The sequence below is a fragment of the Fistularia commersonii genome, chromosome 3 (assembly GCF_037954325.1).
Source record: "Fistularia commersonii isolate RoL2024-O1a breed Wild chromosome 3, RoL_Fcom_v1.0, whole genome shotgun sequence".
NCBI classification, from domain to species: domain Eukaryota; kingdom Metazoa; phylum Chordata; class Actinopteri; order Syngnathiformes; family Fistulariidae; genus Fistularia; species Fistularia commersonii.
In genome coordinates this window covers 13,128,006-13,155,744 of record NC_141286.1, presented here as the reverse complement: position 1 = coordinate 13,155,744, position 27,739 = coordinate 13,128,006, and the positions used below count along the sequence as shown (strand labels likewise).

Below are 27,739 nucleotides of genomic sequence, written 5' to 3'. Positions count from 1 at the left end.
AGGGTCATGTGGGGGTACCACCGGGAAACATTCATGACTTAAAGACAGACTGACTGGCTTTTTTTTAATTTTTATTTATTTATTTTTTTCCTTTTAGCTATCTTGATGGAGTATCTAATGGAGATATTTCTTGGCGTTGAAACAGTGTTTAATTGCACTTTGTTGTGAGCTGCCTTTAAAAAAAAAAGAAAAAAAGTTCAGAAAAATAACAACAGCGCCAGCTGCAAATACGCCACCAGAACATATCACATTTACATATGCCACAGGCCTCTTTTTAAGCCGTCTACCTTTTAATTCTTTTTCATATTTTACACTCAGTACAAAACAATAAAAGCCTTAGATCTGTGCGTCTCTATCCTCGTTTACATCCAGCCCCTCTCTCTCCCCACCCAACCCCACCAGCTTCTCAGCCGCCACCCTGAAAGCATCCTCACTGGAAAGAAGATGAAAAGATTGTTTGGAGAAACTCGAAAGGAAATTTGACATTCTTTGGTTGCCTCTGAAACTTCCAATATTCTGCTGTAATTGTTTCATACACGCTATATATCTTCATTTGGAGGGAACGGGGGAGATGAAGAGCACGTCGGCTTCTTTCTTCCTGAATAAAAGGCAGCAGAACCCATCTGGTTAGATGATCCGCGGCTGGCCCTCTCGCGCTCATCGCTGAAATAATACTCCCTCTAATGACTCCCACATATTCTGAAATCTCCCTTTTGAAATTGGTCTTGGCAGATTATTTGCAGGTACTTGAGTTGCATCTGTTTGCAATTTTGTAAATGTGGAAGACTTTAATGTTGGGCAGGGACGGGTAGCGGAGAAGAGGCTATTTTAATCCCTGGGATAACACCAGCTGTCAGTGTGAGCGGGCCCAGGCTGAGCGTCCCGCACCTGGACCTCGACCACCACCATTTCTGGCCTGATCACTTGACGCTTCTCTGCGCGTTGACTGTTCTGTGATTGACAGCTGCCAGTGAAAGAGGGGGGGGGGAACATCGCCCTTGGGTTGCATGCGGGTTGTGAGAACAAATGAACTTGTATCTTCAAACTTTAAGCTAAGCTAAGCTAATTCAATCATTCATCCTCTATATCGCATGTCCTGCAGTCAGGGTCGCGATGGGAGTGGAGCCTATCATGAGTGTCACTAGGTGAGACGTCTCTGTGGACGCACACCCTGGATCAGTTGTCAGGTGAACGTAGGGCCAGCTAAATTTAGCTAGGCTAACTCGATGTAGTGTGTGATCCATTTCCCAATCAGCCACATTGTCTTTGACCGACATCCTGTCTAGTAAATCTATATAGCATGACATCCAACATTTAACAGCATTAAATTCAGACGCCTCCTTGGCATTTCTGTTGATGTCTTTCAGAAATTACTTAGAGGAGAGCGTCGTTGTCTGCGGAACCCAGACTTTGACTTTTCTATTTTTTGAGTACTTACCTGTATGATGCATTAACATCCAGACCAAGAGGCGTTCGTGGTTCTTTCATTTTTTGAATAATTTTCACTATTTTTAAGTGAAATGTCACCATATTTGTCCTCCCCAAAAAAAGAAAACATTTTTTCTAAATGTCTTAATTAATGGGGTCAATGACCCCCAGCAGTTTTGAAAAAGGGAAGCCAGTTTTGACATTGTAAAGCTGTGTTCCCTAATGTCGGCTATGTTCAGTGTCACATTTGAATGCGGAGTGGCTGGTCAGCTCTTACCCTGATCTGAGATTGGCCTTAAGGCAGCTTCAAAGTTGCAAGGGTCTTTTTTCAAATCCTTTAAAATCTCAAAGATTGTTTTTTTCAGTCTTCTGGGGGAAATAAGTGAAATTGTACCCTCTCATCCCCCACCCCTCATCAGGTATTTGCATTGCCTGTTACACAAAGCACAGTGATCAGCGAAAAACAAACCAAAGGCTGAAATGATTGTGACTTCATTATTTCTACCATGTGGTGAGCAGCTGACCAGCTTAAGCCCCCCCCTTTTAAAACTGTAATAAGGTGCCCTATTGTCCTATGACAGGGGTGGATGGGGAGCCACAGCCGAGCCCACCCGGGCTCTCGCTATAATTGCATAGGTGGTTACAATTACATTAATTACATATTTCATCAAGTCTTGTTTATCCAGCCGCACGACAAAGAAGAAGCCCGAAAATCTTAACTCTGCCTTTTGTTTTTGCATTTCTTGCACCCCCCCCCCCCCCATTCTCCTCCTCCTTTCCCTACCCACCCTTCCATTTTTTTTGTGGTTGTTTTATTAGTCGTGAGGGGAGGGGAGGTGCCAGAGGAGGAATTACGCTGAAAGTGTATGCCTTGCAACTTTTCCCCTCCCTGTTGGAAATGTTTATTTGAACAGTAAGCTCATGATTTGAATATTTGTAATCCATGCTTAAATTTACAGGCCAGATGAACTTTTTGGCACAGAACGGCAACCATAAGTAGGATTTTCAGAAAAGCTTTACAAAATTTTAAGCCATGTGCAAGGCTTATATAATTTAGAGGGAGGGACAGGGGGGTTGGGGGGGTCATGCACAAATAAAACAGCCTCTATCTCATTTACTTTACATCTGCTGAAAAAAAATTGTATTAATGAGTTGTTATCACAGGTTTTAATTGAAGATACTCGGACAAGATGTGAACGCTGGCGTTCAAAGTTCTTGGCATTTTGGTTTCATGGGGACTTGGCTGGGCGGACGCCGAACACGGACGGACACGGATTAATCAAAAGACCGGTTGGGTCATTGCCGGGGAGTGTGGGGAGGTTTGCGACAACTAGGGACCTTAAATAAATATATCCAATGTGGCTTTTGAATATATAACTTCATCAAATCATATTCTCATATTTAATGGAGATTCAGTCATTTATGATATCAATTCTCTGTGATGTTATCTGACATTTTAGTTGTTGTGTGTTGTACTTATTTTTAGCCAACTTCCTCCTGACATTTAGGTCACATTTTGCTGATTTGAAGGCGATATTTTTGCCTGTGTGGTCATAGTGTTTCCCCGTGATCTTGAAACTCTTAGGCAAATTTAATAATGATGATTTTTTTTTTTCCCCACAATAAGATTTTGATCATTTATATAATTACTTTCTGATTTCTTTTCAGTTTTTTCTTTTGGTTTGAAATGTAATTGTTTGTTTTCTCTGTGAACGACAATTCCTCTGGAATGTTTTTTTTCAAAACAACTTTTTTTTTCTTCTATTTTGCTCATTTTTCTAGTCTCAGCTTGCCAGGTAATATAAAAAAAATCTCTTAGCTTTTCAAATTATTACTTTTTCACAACTTTTCCCAATTGAACAAAAAAATATTGGAGCGTTTTTTTTTTGAAAAATTAAATTAAATTAAATTAAATTAAATTAAATAATAGTGAACCTTTGCATATACCTATGAATGTATGCCAATGTAAGTCAGCTTTCTGATGTTGGCCAGATTCCTTTTCCCTTAATACTGGCAAAGGCAGGAGCCTTGAATACCTTAATCGGGGGGTCTTACGCATCTCTAGTTGTGGATGGTTGTGGTGGGTGGGTCAAGCTGCAGTAAAGTCTGTTATCGGAGGCGAACAGGAAAGCAAAAGGCTTTCACAAATGATGCTAATCAGTTGGGGGACGACAGAGAACTTGGAATTAAAATATGTCACTACGTGTTCTAGTACCCACTTGCGTGTGTGTATGTCTGTATGTGTGTGTGTGAGGGGTGTTAAGGGGTTAAGTAGAACCAAATTAGTCGATGGGGGAACTAGCAGCAGTAGCTTTCAGTGCGGCTACTTCTTCTCGATGAATGTCAAGATGATTTAGCAGCTCTCCTGCTCGCCGTCTGTCTCCGAGTGTTGGCCCTCCAATCACCGCTCTGGGTTGTCTGTTGTGTGTCTCTCTCTCTGTGCAACAAATGAATATTAAATCCACGCTGGGCAACTTCACACAATGGCAAGAGGATAGCATCTGAAATATGATGTTGAAGGCCGGAAATCCAGCAGGAAACTGGTCGTCTTCTGCCAGTCTTGGAGGGAGGTTTCATGTTTTGCCATGTTTTTTTTCATTCCCTGCTGTCTGAGAAATCCATTGACGGGACTGTAATTGTGAAAGAAATACTTGTGGAGTGGAGTCGTCACTCATAGAGCTGGGTAACTTGAGCAGCAGCTGCTGGAGAATAGTAGAATTTGTTAAATACAGTTCTAGAGAGAGAATCGTCGACTCCAATGAATTGCTCTTTGGAAATTAACCACAGAATCACCTCCACTTCTTGTAACATTTGGTTTTGTTTGGGCTAAACCAACCTTATTGTGTTTAGAAAAAAATAATTAGAATAAAATCTAAAACTTGCATTGATTTTAAAGAATACATCCATATATTACTAAAAGTACATATTATTATTGATATTGTTATTGTCATCAAATTATTAATTTACTCTAAATTTTCATATGGCTTTTTTTAATGGGGAAGTTTCATGAATAACATCCCTTAACAGAGCAATTTATCCGGAAATTTTCCAGGACAATGCTCATCTGGGCGTCGCATCGAAGTAATAATTGAGAGAAACAGAGATAACTTAAAATGCACTGTTAGGTGTTCACTTGCCATCTTTTTTTAAATTATAATTTTCTCTATAACTTATGTATGGTGTAAAAAATATATTCACATTTATTTATGATAACTTTAACAATCATTCTGCCATTTCGCAATCAAGCAATTTAGCAGAGTACTTAAAATATTGTGCTTCATTCTTTTCAGGATTTTTATTGAGGCTTCTTTCATTAGAAAACAACATAAAACACATTTTCTTATCTTCGTTACAACAAAATTACAAGTACTAAGATTAAAGTTGAATAGATTGATTATGTGAACAGACATGAGAAGCAGTGTGAGATCTATGCTGCAAAGAAATAAGAAATAAAAAATAGAGATTTCTTTATATTCCATCCTCTACGCAGTGAGCTGACAAAGGTGCCTGCGTTGTCCAAGAATGTGCGTGTGTTTACGCCAACATATTGTATGTATGTGTGCGTGTGTTCGAAAGACGGCTTAGGGGAGTGCGTGTGTCTGTGTGTGTGTATGTGTGTATGTGTGTGTGCACAGGGACGCCAGTTGGGCTAACAGCTGAATCATGGCTCAGCCGCTGCCCCTTGTAGTCCTTGGCAGTTAGCGGTGTGAAAAAGCCTTCTCTTTGAGGGCATTATATAGATTAATATGCTGCGCCTCGGGCAGACACACATACCTCGCCAGGGAGGGATCCTGATCGTCTGTGTGTGTGTGTGTGTGTGTGTGTGTGTGTGTGAAAGAGCAGTGCGTGTGCCTAGTTGTGTGCACGTGGAAAAGAACAGAATGGGAGGACTAGACACACACAAAATTGTTGAGGTTTAATTGTGTGAGTGCGCGTGTGTGTGTGTGTGTGTGTGTGGGATTGGGGGTGGTGCACCATGCACACCATTGATGGTGTGTGTGTGTGTGTGTGTGTATTTTATTCCTGCTACATTTCCTTCATTAATACAAATAAATGAAATGAAGAGGCTCGGATGTTTGAAATATCCAGTCAAAAATCTCTGTGGTCTCAAGCTGATCCCTGACCTCCTGCATTTCCCGAACTTAAGGTGGACAAACGGAGACTAGTGCCCTCCAAAGCAACCTGATAGAGATCCCTTTCTGACACTAGTGGATGCATGACACGTCTTCATTTAATAGAAAGCCACTTACCCTCAAAGTTTAGCCTGTGCTGTTGTCGGATGAAAAATGTATCCGCATATTATTCGGAAGTAGCTAAAATCTGAACAACCTCCATCCTCATGTACATCCATGTTCAAGTGAAAGAGATATCGGCAAACAAGTTCGGTGGCATTGCTCTCGGTGTTTCGTCCTCCTGTTTAGTGATTACCGTCGTAAATGAATCACACACAAAGCACATCCGATGACATCAGAGTGATGTGCAGTTTAATGTTGGAAATGAAAATGAGGTTACAGAGTGTGCAGATTATAATCCAGAGAAGATCAATGTGACAAGAGAGCTGAATTTCATCTTTCGTAATCATTAATATTTAGATTTTGACCACCTGCAATCACCATCTGCTTCCAACTAAATGTAAGTGCAAAGCAACACATGCGTTCTTGACTCGAGTATTTTCCTTGAAAACAAAAAAAGGGAAGGGAGAAATATCAAGGCCAGATGACCTGAAATGAGCATTTTAATCCCATCTTCCTTCTTTTGAACTTCCTCAGTGTTGAGACGGATCGTTCCGTTGCAGGACAATGCAACTACAGGGAAGCAGACGCACAGGGAAAGTACGTTGCAGCGGGAATCTTGTTAAAACAGGAGACTTGTGAGGCCTCTTTGTTCAAATTTTTATACTTCCTTTACTCCAAGTCCAAGGGGGAGATTTTCTTTATCAAGGATTTCTGCGCATTCCGTTCAAGATTAGGCACATCTGTTGTTTTTGTGTATGTAAGTTTGCATTTGACTACGAGCCCTGAGATCATTTCATGTTCCTCCTCTTTGACTCAGACTTTATTTGCATACGGTCTCTGGACACACACGGACATGCATATACATTCATGCATACATACATCCCTGTTTGTGTGGGGCTGTGGTCTCTGCATCAAGCCAGCGGGCGAAATAAGCTACTTTTGTCTGACAACGGCATCAGTCGTGGAGGTGCACATATGCAGAAAGCTATTTGGAAAGGCCTCCTCGTAGCTGTCAGCTTTTATTATGCGCTGAGGTGTCATGTTTGTTAGGAAGCTGAGTGCAGATGGCAGAGTGGAAGAAATGGATCACTAATTTTAACAATGATTAATGAACAGAGATGGAAAATGAATTACATCGGACTATTGGAGGCAAGGAATATTTTCTCTGAAAATGTTAACTTCGGCTGCCAGGCAGCCGGCCGTGTTGTTGGAGTGTATTGAGGAGGGGGTGTGCGTGTGCGTACGTGTGTGTGCGTGTGTGTACGAAGGTGTGAAGGTGTACCCCCCCGCATCTTTTGTAGAATCAACACTTCGCTGCTCTTGCCTATTACTTCACTGTTCGCCTGCTTAAATACCGCCGCCTTTATGCCTCCCCCTTCTCCCTCCTTCCCTCCATCGTGTGTATTATACGAGCAGTTAAGACACACACTCTTTAATAAGGTAAACACAGCAAAGGTTAGACTGTTTTCAAATCTCTTTGCTATTTTCATCACCGCGCACCGCAGCTTTGATATCAAATCATAGACACGGCTGGATTGAAGTCGGTAGTTGTTTGCTGTGATATTTTGCTCCAGTGAAAAAACAGGCCCGCTGTTTCCTTCCCTCCCTAAAATGCTGTCCATTGGACCATCATATCATTGACATTGCGTCATTAATGTCATATCATTGACATTATCGATTATCATTGCGTTCTGCAACAAAGGTTCCTCTTTGGGTTCTTTAAGGGTCTGACTTGTCAAGACCCTCCTCTGGTGGTCATCGAAAGATGTTATGTGATTCAATTATTATTTTATACCAATGGCATTAATTTAAAATGCAATTTGTTTGTGGTTTTCATTTTGGAAATGAAAACAGAGAACCCACTAATCACTTGCAGTTATTTAACAGATATGGAGCTTCGGGTTAACTCCTTTGAATGTGAGACAAAGAAAAAAGAGGAACATTTTATTCATAACAGTTGGATTCTCAGTAGCAGAGGAACTTTGTTTCAAAGATGCCATCAAGGTCCCTTTTTTTTAAGCACATATCAGAGAATTATGAACAAAATTACAAGGAAACAATTTCATTCATGATGAAAAACAAGCGGATTGACGTCATACTAGTGGCAATGCTGCACCTAAAAAATGCCAGGGACAAGTAAAATTGGGTAAAAAGTTATGAGGGAAAGGTTAATAAAGGAAGGATAACAAGGAAATTGTGTTTCATGTCATTAGCTTTACAATGAACTTCTGAACGTCGCTAACAAAGTGGCAGTAAAGTTCATACACCTGGCAAAAAAAAAAAAAATCACTCAAAGATTTGCATGAAACATGTTAAACATGTTAAATAGAGATACTTCTGACAAAATGAGAATATTAGGAATTAAATATTTATTCTTAATGGCTGCAAAATTCAACACATCTCAAAATTGATTGCTTGTGTATGATGATGGATTTAAATTCAAACTCTTCCTGCTTAAAGACATTCATTTTTATCAGGGTGGAGGTGGGTTGAATAATTATTGCCATCCTGTGTTAAAAAGACAAAATAAAAAAAAAAAACAGAACAAAAAAGTTAGTTATGTTTTTTTTCTGTTAAATTTGAATCCTCCAAGCGAATCAAGCCGATATATTTTAAGTCACCTGATCAATCACATGTCACCGTGGTAACAACACAATTGCGGCAGATAGAGGAGCGGGAGTCACATTGTGTTTACCTCTTGCACGCAGACGCCGATACAAACTGGCGGTGTGACACTCCTCATATCTGTGATCTGAGAGCCGCTCCCTGTAGTTCTTGTCTCTCTTCCCACCAGTTCCTTATAAAAGACAACCTGTCTCTGTGGTTTTACAACACACACAGGCACCGCATGCACACACACACACACACACACACACACACACACACACACACACACACACCGCATCTGTGTTCCTGTCGAGGTTTGCCTGGTGGGCGGTTGGTGCAACTTGGTTTAATAGTTAGATGCAAACTATTTTGAATGTAATTAAGGGCCTGATGGAGGAAAAAAGAGAAAGCAGAGCAACTTCTAGCAACTATGTGTGTGTGTGTGTGTGTGTGTGTGTGTGTGTGTGTGTGTGTGTTTGTGTGTTTGTGTGCATGTATGTGTGTGTGAGAGAGAGAGAGCTCAGGTTACAGTAGCATATGCTAAGCACTCAGAAAACATACACAATGCCTTTGGTGAACAAGGTAGTTGGAATGCCCTTGGGAGCCAATTTAGATTCTGACTTAAGGCAACATCGTGGCTTTGTGCGACTGTGCGTTTGTGCCTTACTGTGTGTGTGTGTGTGCTGCTGTTTGTGAGTCCCACTCTCGACGCTCCACTGAAGCAGTCGCGCAGATCTGGATGGCCCACCTGCAGACCCTCTGCATCTGTGGCCCCCTTTATCTCCCGCAGGGCAGCTTCTCCCAGTCCGGGATAGCCGAACCTCTTGTATTTTTCTCAGTATTGACGAGTACACTGGCTGACTGAAAGGTAAGCAAAAAAAAAAAAAAACCAAACCCAAAGCGAAACCGAACAGCAGTGTGCAGTAACACAAAGGAGCGAAGGTAAATCTCACAGATTACCATCGAAGCAAACAGATTTAAGGAAACGTTTGAAATCTCACAAAAATTGAAATGTAAATCAGCAGCTGGTTTAGTCAGCAGTGGGTAAATTAACTTCTTTGACAGAGTCACTTTCTCAAGGTCTCCTGCTCTACAGCTCCTTGAGGCCTCGTCTGCTTTCCGACTAAGTAAAGAGAAACTTACAGGAATCAAGATGGTTACCGTGATTGACTGAGTTTCTTGAGAGCGATAGTCTATATCGAGTTCTATGTGTGTTTTTGTCTCCTTCTTTTCAGCTGTCTTTTTTCTTCTTCACTAGTTTTGATATAAATTATTATTATTTGAAATGTTCTGGCATAAATAGGTCTAAAGATCCTTTGAGATTTGTTTCGTTAAGTTTCACGTTTGCTCAGAAATGCCATTCTTTTATTTAAATGAGGTTCAAAGATCATAAATGATTAAAAAATAGTGTAACAGCAGTTTAATAATTGCAATATATTGCAATTGCAATGATTTTGAATTAAGTAGAAGGAGTTCTGACATAGGGGTAAAAGATGCATTTCAGAACCTGGAAATATACAGATTTTAGATTTTTATTAGATGAATTTAGATTACAACCTTTGGCAGTAATTCAGATTATTCTTAATATTTGTTTTGCAGCATTGGAGACTGTGAGGGATGCCCTTTGTTTGACAGATAGAACTTAAAGTCAAGCGCATTTTATTCAGGAGGAGTCGGCCACACCTACTTATCTTGGAAGCACAAAGCATTTCTCACTTCTGGTGCAGCTGAGAGTGAATAATCCGTTATCGTAAAGCAGTGAATTAGTTTAAAACCTAAACATTTCATGTAAAACACATTTGACACTAACCAGATGGAGGAATTTCTTTATAACAGTGGGGTTCTTCTGGCTTTTTTTTGAGCTGTGGCTGATGGGCAGCTCCTTCAGCCAATGGTTCATCCCACTCCGGTGCAGAACAGAATGCTTCAGATGCTCCTTTGTGCCCACGGCCATCAGACTGTACAACAGCAGTCTGGATGGCACACAACTCCGATCGGCCTGAGGTGCATCTGTGCTGCTTCCACAACCTTACTACCTTACCCATTCACTATGCGCCCATTCAGGATATGCTCTAACTCTACTGTTTTTCTTATCCTTGTTGGTCCCAGTCTGAACGCACCCTGTTTATTTATTTTATTCTTGTCATCGCTATTGTCACTCTTTCTTATCTTATCTTATCTTATCTTATCTTATCTTATCTTATCTTATCTTTTTGAAGCTTTTTTTGTTTTTTTGGTTCTTCCGGTCCTTGTTTTAAAGGAGCTGCACCGGTCAAGGCAGACGGCCACCCGTCACCGAAATTGCAGATATTTCCTTTATAAGCAAAATGCATTTAAGGCACAAGCCCTACTTTTTAGACACATACACACAATCGTTAAGTTTTTATACATTTCCTTTATTTTTGAATTATCATCTTCTTCCATCTGAAGAATTTTATAGCAAAACAAAACACTATTCTTTCTAGTTAATTACAAAGGGAAAAGTTAGTTGTATGTGTCTGAATTAAACAGTGTCACTAAAAAAGGAGAGAAGTCATAAGTTATTTGTGTGCGTATTTATTTTTATTAGTACTCTTTCACACCCCAAAAATGCAAACACAACAAAAAAGAAAAGCGAGAGAGGAGTTAATTAAAGAAAGCTGTATCTGATTTTAAAAAGCACCTTTTCAGCATTTATCTTTTTGGACTGGACATTGATGCACACACGATACTAAACGTCCGACACTTTGCTGGCATTAAGTTAGCATCTATAATTGGAAATGAACAGGATCGGATGAATGCGAGGACAGAAACTGATAAATCAGACCCTTCAAACCGGCAGCTCCCTCAGAATGGAGTCTAGGACTGAAACGTCTCACCCACTGCAGTCTTTTACTTTACATACTTCGTGTCAGCTTGATTATTTTCTGGCGTGATGCAACGGTGGGATGGGGGGCTCGGAGGCTGGGATCAGATATCCTCCAGCCGAATTTCTTCCGCTCCCGAGAACAAAGCTTCCTCGTTTTTTAACTGTCTTCAATGATAAACCTCACTATATGTCCCAGTATGATCCTGTGCTGGATATTACAGTGTCAAATTAAGAATAAATAAAAAATAATCAAATGTGAAAAGTCAAAGATTGATACATGCACGCAATTGCAGTTCATCTATTTGTTGGATTGCTCCTTGGCAGGAAGTCCTGAGGAAAAATAAAGGGGGGGGGTTCCAGCACATAATATTTTAATGTGAATTTCTGTTATTGCAAACGTGTCAAGCGTCACATGCTTGACGTAAGATGTAAATTTCCTAATGTGTGTGTGTGTGTGTGTGTTTACAGGCTGCCGTCGTGCCACCCTTCTGCTGAGCTGTCGCCGCTCTTCCCTGACATTCGGCGTTGACTGGAGCAGCGACAGACGCCCAGGTACGATCACACCGATTGATCACTCGGCAGGGGAGGATATTAAAGATGTCTGTCATGCGTTTGCGTCTGCACGTCCTTTGTTTTCATTTGAACCTGCCTGTCTTCGATTGGCTCTGGGTGCGACAGCCTCGACACGGAAGCCGACTCACCTGAGATAAGTTGAGATAAATGTTTTGGGCTCAGGAAGTGCTATGTATACATTCTCTCATAAACAAATTATGTTTGTTTTTTTTTTTAACATTCCTCCCCTAACATTTTATTTTTACTCTTCTGCCACAGATAAATGTACAATTTTCAATTAATTTCACACAAATGTTCCGATCCGATCAGTAATTTGATTATTAATGTTTAAATTTAAATAAGCAAAAACATCTTGTCAACCTGGATTGCAGAACATGAAGAAGGGGGGGAAGCTCTATTTTTTAAAGGATGAAGGTCCATGACTTGACAGCAATGCCTTGCAATCGGGTGGTTGACAATTATTCCATTACACAGTGGACAAGATGTAACAGTGACAAGGGTGTGGCTGGTCTGGAGTTTGGGTGACAAAGGTGGGTGCCGATCTCATCCAAACTGGTCCGCTGGTCAAGAACATTGTAAAGCTGTCGCTTCTTGATGTCACTCCAGTTAGCAAACAGAGGAGAGGCGGTAAACAGGTGGGAGCGCCATCTCTTGGTGATGGTATGTCACCATTTGTCTGCTCACACTAGCATATGCGTTGGGTTTGGATTAATTTTTGACCAAGGAGATGGTATTCCAGAACCCAACCCTTAGGTCAAGTATTACTGTAACATAACAAATATTGCATTTTTAACCCTTTATATACAATATTTGCCCTCTTTTTATTCCTTGTTGGGGGAATAAAGTAACTCATTGTGAGGAAAAAAAAATTAAACCATATTCAAAGAATTACAGTAGAATTAGATTTTTGAATATGCATAAAAAAAAGAATTACATATTAATAACCCAAGATCTAGCACATCCTTTCCCTAATATAATCAAAGAATAGCCAGATGAAATGCATGGAAATGAAATATAAAGATATATCGCAAATTTCTAATTTTAAATGCCAGATAGGTGGTGCTGTGTCAGATTTATTTGACAATATATTGTGAAAAGCTCATTTTGGAGCTAGTTTAGATGTGTTATCTTTTGATTTCGCGTGTCATCAATAATGCCTATAGTTCTTTAACTCTAAATCTCTGCCATTGATGTCACATCCATTTCTGCCTGTCCCCCCCTTTATTGCTCCCTTTTACATTTAATTCAAAATAGAGCATTATCCCGAGAGTTGGCTTGCTGTGGAACACACAGAAAGATGGGGGGTTCAATCCAGTTTGTAAAAATTGATCGCTTGTAAAGTGCTAATCAATGGGAACCTTTCCTGTAGAAGCTGGGAAAGTCATGTTATAACATTTATTGAAAAAGATTAAGAGCAGCGAGTATTAAACATATATGGCAGCTGTCCCCCTTGGTTCCCACTCTGGTTAAAGGGCGGTCTCAATTATCTGGTCAACTCCGCCAATGAAATTAGCTGCAAATTTAACTATCTGATACTTTCCTATATCAGAATATCAGATGTCATGCCCCATGCCCTCTCGCACCCCGTTATACTAAATACGAATAATAACGCAATGCGATATCAATTGGCGTGCTTGCCGCACACAGCCTGTTGTTTCGGAGTAATTCGAAAACGGCTGTGTGTTCGCTCATCAAATTTAGCACAGATGACTCATATTGTTTTGGTTTGTGACGCTTTGGAGGTACCCGTCACAGATTTCCCTCATATTGGAAGCAGAGCTAACACATGCTCCCGTTGACGTATTCTCACACCATTTCTCACACAAAGCATGCACGCGCGCACACACACACGCACATATGGACATCAATGACTTATATAGAGAGGGATTTGTAAATAGACCTACATTCGCCCACTTGGTTGGGTGTTTACAGCCACACAAACACACATAAATGCAGAAACTTGACATACCACACCTGCTGTCAAGGGACCCACATGTTTGTTGCCTCTAGTGCTATAAAGTACTTCTTTGTAATTCTACTCCTGTATACCTGCATCTTGATTTATTTTACATTTGGAGGTTTAGGCCTTTTGCGTTATAATAAGATTGTATATAGCCTAGCTCCACAAAATAAGCTGTGATAAGAAACTGATTATCTTGTTATGGATCAGCAAAAATCGTAATGGTCTGATAAGAAAAGCTTCTTCTTCTTCTTCTTCTTCTTCTTCTTCTTCTTCTTCTTCTTCTTCTTCTTCTTCTTCTTCTTCTGCTTTTGGCTTCCCCCTTCAGGGGTTGCCACAGCGAATCAACCCTCTCCATCAAACCCTATTCTCTGTATGTAGCCTCCTCTCTCACACCAACTACCATCGTCTCTCACTACGTCCATAGATCTTTTCCTTGGTGTTCCTCGAGACCTCCTGAATGGCAGCTGCAATTCCAGTATCCGTCTTCCAATATATTATCTATCCCTCCTCTGTACATGACCGAACCATCTCAGTTTGGCTTCTCTTACCTTCTCTCCAGTTGCTCTTGACTGTTGACACCAAGTACCTGAAATCCTCCAACTTCTTGATCTCAACTCCCTGTAGCCTCACCGGTCCACACAACTTCCTCTCATTTACACACATATACTCTGTCTTGCTGAGACTAACTTTAATTCCTCTCCTCTACAGCGTATACCTCCACCTCTCCAGATTTTCCTCAACCTGTTCCCTGCTCTCACTACAGATCACAATTTCATCTGCAAACATCATGGTCCATGGGGATTCCTGTCTAACCTCATCTGTCAGCCTGTCCATCACCACTGCAAACAATAAGGGGATCAAAGCTGACCTATGATAGGGTCCCATTTCCATCTTGAACTTCTCGGTTACCCCTACAGCACACCGCACTATTGTCTCACGGCTAGCATACATGTCCCGTACCAGTCAAACATACTTCCCTGCCAATCCAGATTTCCTCATACAATACCAGGCACCCTTGTAGGCACCCTGTCATATGTTTTTTTTCTAGAACTATAAAAACACAATGCAGCTTCCTCTGCCCGTCTCTGTACTTCTCTATATGCAGTCTTAAAGCAAATACTGCATCTGTAGTACTCTCTCTAGGCACGAAGTTATACTGCTGTCACAAATGCCGACATCTGCTTTCAGTCTCAATTTCCACTACTCTTTCCCATAACTTCATTGTATGGCTCATCAACTTTATCCCTCTATAGTTGCGGCAATTCTGCACATACCCCTTATTCTTAAAACAGGGCACCATCACACTTTGTCTCCATTCCTCAGGCATCTTCTCACTCTCTAAGATCCTGTTGAATAATCTAGTCAGAAACTCTACCGCTGCCTCTCCTAGATACTTCCACACCTCCACAGGTATATCATCAGGACCAACTGCTTTTCCACTCTTCATCCTCTTCAATGCCTTCCTTACTTCACTTTTACTAATTTGTGCTACTTTGTAGTCTACAATAGTCACTTCTTCTACCCTTGCCTCTCTTTCATTTTCCACATTTATCAGCTCTCAAAGTACTCTTTCCATTGTCCCATCACTCTTCTAGCATCTGTCAATACATATCTCTCTCTATCCGTAATCACCTGGACGTGTTGTACATCTTTCCATCTTTCTATCTCTGTTTCGCCAAACCTGCATAGATCATTCTCACTCTCCTTACTATCCAACTGAGCATACAGGTCATGGTGCGCCCTTTGTTTTGCCTTTGCTACCTCTATCTTTACCTTATGTTGTATCTCACTGTACTCCTGTCTGTTGTCTTAAGTCCTCTCACTATCTCATTTCTTCTTTGCTAACTGCCTTCTCTGTATATACTCCTTCACAGCCTCATTCTACCACCAAGTCTCCTTTTCTTCCAGATGATACACCAAGTACTCTCCTACCTCTCTCCCTTATAACACTAGCTGCAGTTGTCCAATCATCTGGAATCTCTCCCTGACCACCCCGAGCCTTGCTCGACTCCTCCCTGAAAACCATACAACTCTACTCCCTTTTTAGATTCCACCATTTTGTCCTCTGCTCTTCCTTTGCCCTCTTTATCTTCCTTATCACCAGAATCATGCCCATGCCCATCTCTTCTTCATCCCCTCTCTTGCCTTCAACAACATATCCATTGAAGTCTGCACCAATTACCACTCTCTCATCTCTGGGGATGTTCTGCAACACTTCATCTAGCTCATTCCAGAACCTTTCCTTCTCTTCAAACTCACATCCCACCTACAGGGCATAGCTACTAATAACATTGAGCATCACACCTTCAATTTCCAGTTTCAGACTCATAAGTCTATCTGACATTCTTTTCACCTCAAGAACATTCCTAACAAATTCCTCCTTCAAGATAATTTCTACTCCATTTATCTTCGTCAGTACCATGATAGTACAACTTAAAGCCTGCTCCCAAACTTCTAGCCTTACAACCTTTCCAACTGGTCTCTTGGACACAAAGTATATCCACTTTCCATCTCTGCATCATGTCGACCAACTCTACCTTTTTTTGTCATAGTCCCAATATACAAACTCCCTACTCTCAGTCCCAGGCTGTTGCCTATCCTCTTCTCTCTCTGCTTCCGAACACGCCTTCCACCTCTCCCTCTTTGACCTACAGTAGCCCAGTTTCCATTGGTTCCTTGGAGGTCTTCAGTACCAATGGCGGTCGTTGTTAACCTTGGCGTCGACTGGTCCAATATGATTGGGTTATTATTTTTGATTCGCATGTTTGGTTTTGGCAACATTTTTACACCGGATGCCCTTCCTGACACAACCCACGGTATTTATCCAAGCTTGGTATCAGCTCAGGGAGACACTGGCCCATGCTGCCCTGAGACTGTATGAGTTATTCCCTGAGTTATTCCATGTTGAATATTTCCATTACTGATATTAATAAAACATATGAGGGTCCATCGCACTTAAACATTAGTCTATGGGAGAAAACACATTTTGAGCCCAATAACCATTTGCATCATTGCACACTTCTCCCCATATAAAGGTCCCCATGTGTTTTATTTAAAAAAAATCTGTGTTTATGTCTAAATGCCTGCCTACTCTCCCTCCGCTTGGTCCATAGTGATGTGGCCTCCATCAGAAAATGCTCCTGCCATGCATGACACCAAAATGACACCTGAAAGACTAGAACAGCAGTTGAACGGGGGATACCGTTTTTAAAATTTGTTTCTTTGAAAAAGTGATAGTAAAAGTAAAGCTTTGTAATGTTTGTTAGGAGACACTGCGGACACATCCAACCCTGGGTTTCAGTCAAAAGTGAGAGAGGTAGGAGATAAGAAGTTTTCACATTTTGTAAATCCCAGGTTGTTTTGAAAGTTCTCAGGAAATAGACCCCCCTTAACATTTACATAAATGGTCGAAGCTACTACTTTCAATATTTTTAAGTTGAAGTCCTCAACAGGGGTGTCATAGCATTTTTGGTCAATGTGTCGTTTTTTTTTAGAATTTTTTAATAGTTCACTATGTAATAACAAGGTACATTTATTCATGTCATCTGGCCTCGATTAATATAAAACACACTACTATACAACATATGTTAATATAGAAGGGGGTTGCTGCTCCATCTCTCCATCAGCCTTTGGGTCCTAGACCTGAAAACAGTTAAATAGTCCTTTTTAAAGAGAATTCTTTGATCTTAGGGGATTTCTTAAAATTATTTTCTGTTTGTTTTTTGGCTAACTTTCCACTTTTTAAGTTTATATTTTTTTCTTTGATTTTAATTGAGCATTTCCCATGAGCTGGTCATGTCTGGCCTCTTTTGAAGACAAAACAGAAGAACATTGCTGGAGGCTTTTCCTGGCATAAGTGTGTTGCCATTACATTAATTCTTGATTTAAAAGTTACAATTGTGGCTGAAATAGATACTGACTAATCCTTTTAACTATTTAAAACAGAGAGTCCTGCAAAGTTAGCTCCCGAACAAGTCCTGCGTGTTCGATGGAAGACAAATCACACTGTCTGTCAGAAAAAAAGGGGGGTGCAAACATGAGGTGCAGGGGCGGAGGATGGAGAGGGGTCAATTTTCCCATAGTTGGCCTCTCTAGTGTTGTTGAGGGAAGATTGTTGCTGCTGTGTCGTTCCCTTCCCTGCTGGTATAAATAAGACATGATTGGCATCATGGCAGAAAAAAGAAAAAAAAAATCCTCTGTCTCTCTCTCTCTCTGACAGCCTTCATTTGCTGGAGGAGTGGCAGACTTGGTGGGAGTTAATGATTATAATTATTTATCCTTTTTTTTACATTGTGGGATAATTATTTAAGAGGTTTGTGTAGACATCGTTGTAATCAGTAAAGAGAGATTACAGAAAATCTGCATGCCAACAGATGGCACTTGGCTGTTGTTGTTGCTTCACATTAAACCCAGTGTGGCATGTTCGCTAGCAGGAGAGCGAAGGGACAATCAACACGGTGTGGCATCATCAGAAATCAATTCATCACATCACGAATCAGAATCAAAGGCAAAAAAAAGGAAAAAGTTTTTGGCACTGGAATAAATGCATAGAAATAACATGTGGTCTCATGCGGCAAGACAACAGCAAATCGAGCCATGCTATTTATGATTAACATGTTACCTGTTAGCATTATGGGGATTGTTTATTTCCTGTGAAAGATCAAGGTAAGTCTGTGCTATCCAAAAAATTAGCACTAACTAATAAGTGCTAAAAAATGTTAGCATTTCTTTCACATAAAAAAGATTAAGTTATGATAATTTTCCCTTTTTTGATCATTGAATAACATATTCAATTTATTTGCCAATATAATTGCCATCCACATCTAAAATGTCAGTCCTCTGTTGTATATGTTTTGCCATTATATTATTTTTTTTTGTAAATGGGATAAAATATGGATGCAATTGAAAAAAAGCATTTATTACACTTATTTTTGGTGAAACACATGGGTGACAATTTTTCACTTATGTGAATTACGCTCAAAAAAAACAATCATTTTGACTCAAAAACCAAAGAACAGTAGTCAAAATGTGTGATATTTTTCAATCAAGGCTCTTAGCTATGACTAAATGACTTACTGACACAAAATTTGATTAATACGAGTGTCTCTTTCAACACTTTTCCATCTATTCACAATGAACATAACATATCTGCGGATCTCTCTCTGACGTGGCCTGAAAATCCAGTAATTTCCCTGTGATGTTTGTAACTAAGGATCTAGGATTGTCCAAGATGTGTTACCTCCAGAAATCCTATCCAGACCGGGTCATATCTCAGCCTTGCTGCTGGATCTGATCTCCGCCCCATCCCTCTGATTATAGCAGACCAGGCAATTGAACTTCTTCTGTTAAACCAGGAATTCATTTGGTAGTTTGTAGCAACATGACAAGCCTTGAAAACAGCTCAGTATTTAAGAAGGGACGACCCAATCCCTGGGACCTTATCTATTAGCACTGCCATTGCAATCACCTGCTGACACACAACCCAACTCACGAAAGGTTACCAGTTTAGCTTTGCTCCTCGAGGAGTGAGGAGCACACCAAATAAACCACTTTAGTCACCCCTGTGTTTGCTGTGCGTTTGGTTGTGGTCGGCTTAGTGCTGATAAATTGCACTTCTGTACTTGTAAATTATCTCTGTTTTCACGTTTAATTTCTCAAAAAACAAACAAAAAACTTAGACAGAAAGAAAGGGATAAATACAAAGTGAGGTGAGGGCACTTGTTATCAGGGAACGGGGAGCAGAGGGAACACTGAGGCCGCTGGCCTACATTCCTCACTAACTGTGTAATTGGAAAAGTTCTCCAAATGAGCAAGCAACCCCCCCTCCTCCTCACCCCCCATTACTACCAACGCGCGCACACAAAAACACACATACATACACACAAACACTCACACAATCGCATCCTACAAGGCAGTTCTCAAAAGACAATTTGGGGAATAATTCCTCTCCTTTCGGCTTTTCCCTTCAGGGGGTCGCCACAGCGAATCAACTTCCTCCATCTAACCCTATTCTCTGTATCCTCCTCTCTAACCTCCAGAACGCTCCTAACAAGCTTCTCCTTCAAGATAACTCATACTTTATTTCTCTTCGTGTCTCAAGTACTGTGTACCATGATAGTACATCTTAAAGCATGCTCCAAAGCTTCTAGCCTTACTACCTTCCCACCTGATCTTCCGGACACACAGTTTACCCACTTTCCTGCTCTGCATCATGTCGACCAACTCTCTACCTTTTCCTGTTGAAGTCCCAATATATGCCTTTCCTCTTCTCTCTCTGCTTCCGGACACGCTTTCCTCACCTCCTTCTTTGACCTACAGGTTCCCTGTAGGTCATCGGTACCAATGGGATCATTGTTAACCCGGGCCTCGACCGATCCGGTATGATCTTGCTATTATGGTTGATTTGCATGTTTTGTTTTGGCAAAATTTTTACGCCAGATGCCCTTCCAAATGCAAAAGTAAATACAACCCTCTGCATTTATCCGGGCTTGGGACCGGCTCAGGAGGACACTGGCCCGTGCCCCCCCCCCCCCACGCCCCCCCCACCCCCACCCCACCCCCACCCCACCCCACCCCACCGAGGGTAGCTCAGGCTAGCTCAGGGCAGGGCAGCTCAGTGATGCCCTGAGGCTATAATAATTTGGGGAATAATAATAATTAAAAAAAAAAGTGTCTATTTTTAGACAGCCTGGCAGCATTTTGTCTGGTTAGAACACCCATGGTGTAACTATCCTGCCCTCCACCCACCACACCCTTTGGAAACGTACTCATGATGATCAGATGACAGTGTAAGTCAAAAGGTGAAGAAGCGATCAATGTGACTTGACTCCCTGTGAATAAGCCACTTGCCACTCAATGGAAAAACTGAAAGTATTCTTATGTAACAGAATCAGTTGCGGAGATACTTAAATGGTTCCTTAGAGAGATTGATGTATCCATTCATTAGTATATAAAAACACAAATACAGTATACCTATTTTATGGAAATGAGTATGAAAGGGAAACAATGTTCAATAATAGTGACAGAGGTATTGCTCATTGCTTATTGAGCATGTAATGGTGAAAGACACATAAAGTTTTCTGTGTACAAAAAGCTAACTTTCATCAACTTCACCATCAAGTCAAATCCCTTAAATGACCCATTTTACTTTAAAACCTTTCTCACGGGTTCTCAGATTCACCATGAGAATTAAAAGGGCAAAATGTATGTACCATTACACAAACATACACACACACACATCTGTAAAAACAAACACAAAGCTGAAGAGAGTCTGTGACAAAGTGGATATTTGTTTCCAAGTGAAACATTGTTTTGCTGAACCATTCCATAAGTCAAGAAATACGACAGAATTTGGAGGTCATCGCACAGAATAGGATGTTGGATTTGTCGGGTAATGAATGATAAATGAGCTAACGTGTCTCACTTAATGCAGTTTGTATAACAGACATACTGGATCCAATAAAATGTATAGATATATTAAATGAAAGGATATATATTGTTTTGTTTTTCAGCCAAAGGTGTCCAAGGAGAGAGATGAATTAAACAGAAATTATGGTTGTAAAGGAATATTTTTTTTAGAATAACAATTTTTTTTTTTTTTCTTTCAGAAAACTGCAAACAAAGCATTTTATTATAACATTAATGCAGAATTCAGTACATTTTCCAACCCAAAAAAATCAGAAGATTGTTAGGGAATTACAAAAGTAGTAGGTCGGGTTGTTTAACATATTGAAGTCTGATGACTGATTATATAAATCCATGTGTTCAGGTACCTGAATAAGAAAATAAATAGTTAAAACGACACAAAGTTCGGACGTTTTCTCTCAGTCAGTGTGAAAGAAGTCTAAGAAAGTCTCACAAACTTTCTTTCTTGTTTTCCCTGTCATAAATAATATTACAGTCGATATGGGATGATCTACCTGTGCAGCGTGTTAACACTCATATTTTATTGTTAGTACCAGAGCTCATGGTCAAATTGGATTTCCTGATTTATGGCCCAAACCGTGTAACGTTCATCTCCATGGCAACTGAGGGGTGGGGGTGGAGTTTTCTGAGGTCAACAGCGGTGTCTAACAGGATTGCGGGGTGCTGTTAAAATGAAGCTGTTAATTAATGCCATTGATCAGAGGAAAAAAAGGAAAAAGTTGTGGCAAATGTGATTTGCATACAGCATGGGTGATCAATGCATTAACCAACCCCCCTCCTCCAAACCCCACACCATTGCTGCCCACCCCACCTCTGAAATCTGATTTCCTGAATTTTCAAAGTGAGAGACAGAAAGACAAGAAAGAGAGAGAAAGAGAGACAGAGACAGCGAGAGAGTTCAGAATAATGCTGATCGATTGGGACTCGCTCAGACAAGAATACCAACCATTTTATTAGCCCATGAAGGATGGAATGTAGCAGGACAATTTGAAGAGTTAATTTGCCAAAATGGATAACAGAAGCATTGATTATTGATAGAAACATATAATGTAAATGACAAAAAAAAAATCCAATTTACTAACTATTCCATTTGTTCACACATGCACACACATACACACACACACGCAAATGTATTTTGCAAAGAAGCTATCTACTTAAAGTCCGGACGACGGATTCATGTCACATATTTGCCAAAGCTGTTATCCTCGCTTTTGTCACCGTACACAAAATAGGATGCTGTTTCTCCACTTTTTTTTCTGGTGGGCCAAACAAAAGTGTTTTTAAGAGGGAAAAAAGAAGAAAACATGATAGCAGCAACAAGGGCAGAAAATAAAACAAAAACACGTGAGGTGTTAAAAAAGCAATATGTTGTTTTTTTTCCACCTCCTTTCAGTCTCTCTTCTCTATGTCTTTCTCTCTCTCTTTCTGTCAGGAGCGGCTTATTATAGCATATTGATTTATAAAGCTTTAAATGTGATCCACCACGTCAAAGTCAAGGGCAGGGAGCGAGGGAGGCAGAGGAGCGGGAGGAAGATGAGTGGGGCATAGGGAGGCGGCGCTGGCGACGGCTGGGGGGAGCGTCCATGACATGGGGGAAGTAGTGGCGAGGCATTTTCAGAGCTGCTCTGGAACACAAAAGGGTAATTGTTTTAGCCCAGATGTTGCTTTCGCACAACAAGCAGGATACAATGTTCCTACTGAGCTGATGAGCCCAATCAGTGAAATGATTAAAAATTGATTTTGTCCCTGTAATTACAGTATGTAAACTACTTAGCCGGGATTGCAAAGGAAGTGATTTTCTAATTACGTATATACTCTGGTGTCTAATGATTGGTTTTTTGAAGTAATGAAGAGAGGGTCCTAACGACTCCACTGTGTTGTGTTGTTGAAGGGAGAAGGAACGCGGGGGTGGTTGGGTGGGAGTTGAGGTGGGGGCTGGGGGTGTGGTGTGGGGTGGGAGGATGAGAGAATCGTTAGGGCAAGACAGCAGGCTCGGATACAAAAGGGGGATGAAAATTGAATTTTTGCCAGCCGGTGCTAGCACGCTAACACGAGGGGCCCCATGTTGTTTTTTTGCATGGGATCCGGAAGCTAAATGGAGGCTGTGACCTTTAATGAGGCTCGCCAGACCTCCTGACCGGCACTGGCAATGTGGACCCAGCAGCCAAAATCTCCTCCCACCCCCACCCTCACCCCCACCCCCACTCAGGGGATGCGGGATTCAGGATGTTGCAGATGCACAGGAGATTTAACACTTGTGCAGGCGCCACAGGATTCATCCTGCTACCCCATGAGTTTTTGCACAAGATCCATTAATGGTCTCTTTTTGGACCCTGGTGGTCAGGACTAGATTGCAGGTCTAAAAATCAGTAAATTACATTTATCATTGCCATCTCTCTCTCTCTCTCTCTCTCTCTCTCTCTCTCTCTCTCTCTCTCTCTCTCTCTCTCTCTCTCTCTCTCTCTCTCTATATATATATATATATATATAGATATATATATATATACACACACACACACACACACACACACATATATACATAGTATATGTATTAGATTATGCCTTTTTAGATCAGAATTGTTCAATCTTTGTGAGAAAGCTAAATGATATGTAAAGAAAAGAAAAACAACTTTGCAAAGTAAAAACTTTATTGCTATAAATCAGTCTTAGTTTGGGGTAAATGTGAAGCGCATTGGGTATATGTAGCATATGCATTTTTTTTCAAGTTAATATTCATTGTGATAGATACAACCAGTGATTGACATAACCTGTGTATCGAAATAAATAAAATCTTCTTTATATAAGGGAAAATGTCCCCATTGAGCTGCTGTAGTCATATGTAGTCAAACCTTCACTTTCAGATTTAATTCATTTCTGGCGGGCCTGGCACAGGGGGTTAGAGCATCCTTAGAACTGAACATTCATGGTTTGTTCCCGGTTACTCCTATCCTGTCGAAGTGTTGTTATGCTCTGCTGCACTGATGTTCTCCGTGTATAATTGTATGTGGCAATAAAGACATTTCTTCACTGTATCATTTTCCTTTCAGCAAGAATTTTAGTTTCACCTGGGAATTAAATCTTTCTCTACCTATGAATTTTTGGATTCCCTACTTTGAACTCTGGAGCTGCCTCTTTAAATGTTGAGCTGGTGCATCTGTCTCACAGTCACTGACAACATTTATCAAATGTTGTGTGCTGTCCTTGTTTTGTTCTTGAATTGAGATTATGGAGCATATGCAAAAATAAGTCACCCGAAAGAAGAAAAAAAAAATTATATGCAAGAGAGACTAAACCTAGATGAATTTGACCAACTAATATTCATATAAATGCAGTAGTTCAATTTCTGCTTCATACACTGATGTCAGCTGAACTAGAACAAAAACTTTTTTCTTTGCCTCATGTCTGAATTTTAATTTAATAATTGTTCAGGCACTTGTAGAATTCATCTTTGTTTTATCTTTTTACACTTTTTCCATCAATCTATCCATCCATCCATCTATCCATCCATCCATCTTCCAACAATTATCTGGGATCAGAGCACAATCCACAGGATTTCCCACGGGACACAGTCAAATGCCTTCTCCAGGTCCACAAAAGATACATACACTGGTTGGGAAAACTCCCATGCGCTCTCAAGGACCCTACTGAGGTTGTAGGGCTGGTTCACTTTTCTACAGCTAGGATGAAAGCTACATTGCTTGTCTTAAGGGGATTTTTCCAGGGAGGCTGAGCACTCCTGGAGTTGGAGCACACCCTCCAAAACCCCTTTTTAAAGAGAGTCTGTCAATCCACCTTCCATGTGATGCTGCAGAGATGTGTCAGCCAGGACAGCCCAACAACATCCAGCCCTAATAAACCCAGAGTGGATCTCATCCACCCCCTGTACCCTGCCACCAAGGAGCATTCTGACATCCTTGAACACTTCAAACTCCACCCTAGAATCCCCATACTGTGCTTCCTCATTGGAAGGCGTGTTGTCAGGATTGATGAGACCTTGGAAGTATTCCTTCCACGGATTCACAATGTCCCAGCTCGAGGTCAGGAGGCCTCCATCTTCATTGTACACAGTGTTGACGGCTAACTGTTTCCTCCTGTGTCTACAATCTTGTGAAATGCAGGATGGTGAACCAGAACCTCCTTGGTGCCCTCCGAAAGGCTCCATGACCTCACCAAACTCCTCCTACACTTGAGTTTTGCCTGGCAACTACCACAGCTGTGTGCTGCTTGGCCTGCCGGTAACTGTTGGCTGCTTCAAGAGCTCCACAGGCCAGAATGCCTCAGAAGGACTCCTTCTTCAGCTTGATAGCATCCCTCGCAGCTGGTGTCCACCAATGGGTTTGGGGGTTACCACCTCGATAGGCACTGATCTATGACGCTGAAGACATGGAACATGGCTCACTTGGACTCAATGTCCCGCGCCTCCCTGGGGATGTAGTTGAAGCTTTGCCGGTGGTGGGAGTTAAACTGACAGGGTCTGACAGGGGACTCTACCAGAGTTCCTAATTCCCAACAGACCCTCACAATGTGTTTGGGTCTCCAATGTCCAATGTCAGCTCACCACCAGGTGATGATCAGTCGATTGCTCCAACCCTCTCTTCACCCTAGTGTCCAGAACATGCGGCCTCAAGTCAGATGATACAACCACAAAGTCGATCATTGAACTGTGACCTAAGGTGTGCTGGTGCTAGGTGCACATGTGCACTTATGTCTGAACATGGTGTTCATTATGGACAGTCCGTGATGACCTCAGAACACCAGCAACAAAACACCACTAGGGTTCAGCTCATGGGGACCGTTCCTCCAACTAAAACCTTTCCAGGTATTGCTGTCACTGCCCACTTGAGAGTTTAAGTCCCCCTGTGAGATGAGGGAGTCCCTGACAGCAGTGCACTCTCGCTGCCCCTCCAGGGACCCCAAAAAGGGTGGGTAGTCTGAACTGGTGCTGGTTGCATAGGCACACACAACAGTCAGAATCTTTCCCCCAACCTGAAGGCTCAGGGTCCCCAGCTCAGGGTCCTTCCACGCCAGAAAAAGCAACATTCCTAAAGACAGCTTCTGCAGCTGCAGATTGGCCCACCATGGTACTCCGCGGCCAACACCTATGGATGGCGACTCTCAGGGAAGGGGGACCCACATTGCCTATCGCACTGAGCCCAGTTGAGTCCAACAGTGCAGTCCTGGTCACTTACCATCGGGCCCAGCCCTGGGCCAGGCACCAGGGAAGGGCCCCAGTGACCCAAGTCCAGGCAAGGGAAAACCATTCCTGTCCATTCCTGTTTTTTCCCATTTTGGGTGTTCTTGAGGCACACTTTCTCTGGTCCCTCACCCGGATCTTTCTGGGTGACCCAACCAGGTGCATAAAGCCCTTGACAACATAGCTTCCGAGATCACTGGGACACACAAACTCCTCCACCATGATGAGGTGGTGTCATATCTTTCTATCTCCACAGTTCAAAAACCAAAAGTAGTCTTTGCCATGTGTCCAACACAGGATGCCTGGTTGACACGGCATATGTGGATGTTGGGAACAAGAAATGAGAATAACCATTGGGGTTCTCTGAGATCCTGATGCGGTCTTACTTAAATGCTAATTGTCCCCCGGGGGGTCTACAACCCCAAGCTCCTCCTAGCCAAATTACTAGAAAATACTATTAGTCACAAACCCAAGGAAATAATTCAAACTCTGCAAATGATGACTGACATGAAGTTAGACCTGAATCCACTGACCCAACCGTTAGTATAATGTCAACATCTTATCCCAGACTATATTAATAAAATATAACTCTAAATGAGAATTAAACCTCAATGAAGGTCAAGATTCTTTTATCTTGATAAATACTTACTAAATAAAGTAGATCATAAAAAATGACAAGTAAATTAAATCAACTGAACAATACAGTTAGATAGGAATTGTTGATATTGTATTTGTTTTAAAAGCTACAAAAAAAATGTAGTTTCTGATAAGAACCCCTGCCAATCTACTCCATTGTGAAATTTTCTGGATAGAAACCAGTAGTCTGTTCTTTACCACAGACAGAGAAAGCTGTATATTCTGGTGTACTTGGCCAAACAGACTTCTATTTTTGTGAATCTGTCTTTATAAATGCAGAAGCAGGGAAAGACTGACAATGAAAAGCTTGAAACAGCAGCCTCAACAAGGATAGTGAAGAGCTTTAGTCTTTTTATTGGACTGTTAAATCTGTACTGGATTGTCAGAGAAATGGCTTGAGATTTTAACCAGTCTGTCTCAGAGTTGTTTTTTTCTTTCTTTGATTCAAACTGCTACTGGTTAAAATGTTCGGCTGTTTGGGAGAAGTAGTTGTGTGGTAGCTTTGGTGACAGAACAAAACAAGTGAGCAGTAAATGGCAAGGGGCACAGTTGTGGGGAAATATGAGAGATGGTGCTCGAGCAAAAAACACTGCTAAAATGAAACAAAAAAAAAAACAATAAAAAGAAAGATAGAAACAAACAAACAAATGTGAGAATTAATGATCTAATGAACAAATGGACAAAAAAACTAATGAACAAACAAATGAATTAATAAAAAATAAAATAAAATAAAATAAAATAAAATAAGATAAATCATTTCCGTCATTACTGACTTTTATTACTGCATCCAACTTTTACTTGTAAGTCCATTTTGGTTAAAAAAATCAAAA

General features: G+C 41.1%; 1 protein-coding gene across 5 annotated transcripts in view; it reads left to right on the top strand.

Annotated features, from left to right (window-relative positions):
- Positions 1-27,739, top strand: part of znf536 (zinc finger protein 536) — a 274,619-nt gene that overhangs the window by 24,239 nt on the left and 222,641 nt on the right. For all 5 annotated transcript variants that reach the window (XM_086143682.1, XM_086143684.1, XM_086143680.1 and 2 more), the window contains exon 2: positions 11,587-11,670. The gene's annotated coding sequence lies outside the window, so the exon portion shown is untranslated. The remainder of the gene's footprint in view (positions 1-11,586; positions 11,671-27,739) is intronic.